Genomic DNA, 3,980 nt, shown 5'->3' on the forward strand with positions numbered 1-3,980 from the left:
CGTCTAGGCCACATAAATGAGAAACGCATATCCAAATTACATAAGGATGGATACTTGGATAAGTTTGATTTTGAATCATACCAAGAATGCGAATCTTGTTTGCTTGGTAAGATGACTAAAGCCCCTTTCACTGGTAAGGGTCAAAGGGCCACTAAACGTCTGGAGCTAATACATAGTGATGTAAGTGGCCCAATGCGTGTAATGGCTAGAGGAGGCTACTACTACTTCATAACATTTACTAATGATTTCAGTAGATATGGATATGTATATCTTATGAAGAACAAATCCGATTCTTTTGAAAAATTTAAAGAATATAAGGTTGAAGTAGAGAAGCAAATTGGCGGAGATGCAAGTATTAAGATCTTACGATCTGATCGTGGGGGTGAATACATTAGCACCGAATTTAGAGAGTATTTGAAAGAGTGTGGTATTGTATCGCAACTCACTCCGCCAGGAACACCTCAATGGAATGGAGTTTCAGAGAGGAGAAATCGCACCTTGTTGGACATGGTGCGATCGATGATGAGTCATGCAGATCTTCCAATTGGTTTCTGGGGTTACGCTCTGGAAACAGCGGCTTTCGTGTTCCTACTAAGAAGGTTCAAAAGACTCCATATAAGATATGGAAGGAGAAACGGTCAGGCATGAACTTTATGAAAGTTTGGGGATGTAAGGCGTTTGTGAAACGTCAAGAATCTGACAAGCTTGGACCTAAATCCGAAGAGTGCATTTTTGTAGGATACCCTAATGAAACAAAGGCGTATTATTTTTATAGTCCTTCTGAGCAGAAAGTGTTTATTGCTCGAGATGCTGTCTTCATGGAAAGAGATTTTGTTTCCAAAAGAAACAGTGGGAGAACTATAGATCTCGATAAAGATCGAGAACCGCAAAATAGCATTGAACCTGAAGTGGAACAAGAGAAGAATAATGATAATGCTCAACAAACACAGGTTGTTCGTAGATCTGGTAGATTTCGCCATGAGGCAGAGAGATATGGATTTCTCATGACTCAGTGTGGTGATTTGATGCTCATAGATGAAGATGAGCCTCTCACATACCAAGGTGCTATGAACAGTCCAGACTCTAAGAGATGGCTTGAAGCCATGAAATCCGAGATAGATTCCATGTACGAAAACCAAGTATGGACTTTGGTTGATCCACCTGAAGGGTTAAAACCCATAGGGTGCAAATGGGTTTTTAAGAAGAAAAAGGGCATGGATGGAAATGTTCAGACCTATAAAGCTAGGCTGGTTGCAAAAGGTTTCAAACAAATTCATGGTATTGACTATGATGAAACTTTCTCACCAGTGGCTATGGTCAAGTCTATAAGGATTTTACTTGCCATTGCAGCATTCCATGATTATGAAATCTGGCAAATGGATGTCAAAACATCCTTCCTTAATGGAAGCCTTGAAGAGGATGTGTACATGACACAACCTGAGGGTTTTGTCGATCCAAGGAATGTTGGCAAGGTATGTAAATTGTGTCGATCCATTTATGGATTGAAGCAATCCTTTAGGAGATGGAATATCCGTTTTGATGAAATAGTCACAGGGTATGGCTTTGTTCAAAACGAAGATGAACCGTGTGTTTACAAGAAGGTTAGTGGGAGCTATGTGGCATTCATAGTACTCTATGTTGATGATATACTACTAATGAGGAATGACATACCTTCTCTAAAGGCTGTTAAGACTTGGTTAGGGACTAATTTCTCCATTAAAGACTTAGGAGAGGCATCCTACATTCTAGGAATGAGGATCTATAGAGAAAGATCTAGAAGGATGATCGGTCTAAGTCAGAGCACATACATTGATAAGGTTTTGCATCGTTTTGGAATGCAAAATGCAAAAAGGGGATATGTCCCCGTGTCTCAAGGGATAACGATCTCTAAGGACAAGTGTCCGAAATCATTGGATGAGAAGGACCACATGAATAAAGTTCCATATGCTTCAGCAATTGGATCTATCATGTATGCAATGGTATGTACTCGCCCAGATGTCTCGTATGCTTTGAGCATGACGAGCAGATACCAGTCTAATCCGGGTGAAGGTCACTGGACGACAGTTAAGAATATTCTTAAGTACCTGAAAAGAACTAAAGATTCATTTTTGGTGTATGGAGGAGAAGAGAAACTCGTTGTAAAAGGTTACACCGATGCAAGTTTCCAAACAGACAGAGATGATACTGTATCACAGTCTGATTTTGTGTTTTGTCTAAACGGCGGTGCTGTAAGCTGGAAGAGTTCAAAGTAAGAAACAGTAGCTGATTCTACAATGGAGGCTGAGTACATTGCAGCTTGTGAAGCAGCTAAGGAGGCCGTTTGGATTCGAAAGTTCATTTCTGATTTGGGAGTGGTTCCATCGATCGCAGATCCCATTGATCTATACTGCGATAATAATGGAGCCATTGCACAGGCTAAAGAACCTAGATCACACTCCCGGGCTAAACATATAATCAGGAGATTTCACCTTATTCGAGAGATTAATGAAAGGGGTGATATACACATATGTAAAGTGCACACAAATGATAACATTGCAGACCCACTGACCAAAGGCTTGTCGCAGCAGAAGCACGATGGTCACACTAGTTCCATGGGTATTAGATATATGGGTGATTGGCTCTAATGCAAGTGGGAGATTCTTAGTGTAGGTGCCCTAGAGGCAATATATTATTCTTTTATAATCTTTATGTCAGTTGATCATTCAATAAATGTATTTATTATGACCTTAATTACTGCGATATTTTGTTAGCATAATAAATGTCCTTAGAATCATGATACAAATTGTATAGTTTAAGTACATGACTTGAACTTGAGATTATATAATATATCATATTCTTAAAGGTCCCTAGTCGAGTATTATTATATAGGACAATAATAATACATAGATAGACTAGTATGTTGTTTGACAAGATAACCACGTCTCATTGGTTATAAGTATGGGGATACTAAAGTCAATACATAGGTACATGTGAGAGTACATGGTACTGGACAGACCCACAGTGAGATTCTTCATGTTTAATAAAGTCATAAGAAAGACTCACAGTGATAATGGTGTAACGATCCTTTGACTTGAAATCATTATATTTCTATACGAGGATTAATATACTTTGACTACATTAAAAGTTACTTTTGATCGGGTGATGATAAAAGTGGACATCGGGTATATCATGAGTCGTATAAGAAATATGAATAATAGATAAAGGATTTAACCCTCCTATAATTAGGAGAGATATTATTGGCCTCTTGATTGAGTGAGATTATAAAACCATGGCCATGCTCAAATAATGATTTGTCTCGATAATCTACTCATGGATCAAGTAAACTCGGATTAAATGTTGAAGAGGATGACTAAATACATGCCTCGAGTTTAATCTATAATATTTATGGTTAAAGGGATTATATTACATGAAAAATATTAATCACGAAAGTTTTTATCTAATCACAATTTAATTATTGTTTAATTGGGTAACAATGATGTATTACTAGATACCGCTCATTGTTTATAATTTTATTAGAGAATAAAATTATTGCCAATTAAATAATAGCCTATAGGGTCGCACAAATAGAGCACTTAATGGAATAGTTAATTTAAATTATGGATTTAAATTAATTGATGATTATTTAAACTTTATTATAATTAAGTAAGACTTAATTGAGATAATATAAATTTGAATTAAAAGGAATGTTTTTGCCCATAATAATTAAGTATGACTTAGTTATTAATTAAATAATAGAAATTCGTTTTTATTATTTAATCCAATACCTACTAGGGTTGGGCTTTGCTGTTATGGGCCTTTTTAATCAGCCATTATAAATACATAATGATAGGTTAAAGAGGGTGTACGTTTTTGAGAAAACCCTAGCAGCAAAGAGAGGCAGAGGCAATTCAGATCATCAAGAAGGAGGCTAGTACATTCATTCCGTAGTCAAGTTCGTAAGACGTTCTTGAAGGTGCTCGTGTGGATACCATAGAGGTGTT

Source organism: Apium graveolens, chromosome 8, assembly GCF_009905375.1.
Source record: "Apium graveolens cultivar Ventura chromosome 8, ASM990537v1, whole genome shotgun sequence".
Taxonomy (NCBI): Eukaryota; Viridiplantae; Streptophyta; class Magnoliopsida; order Apiales; family Apiaceae; genus Apium; species Apium graveolens.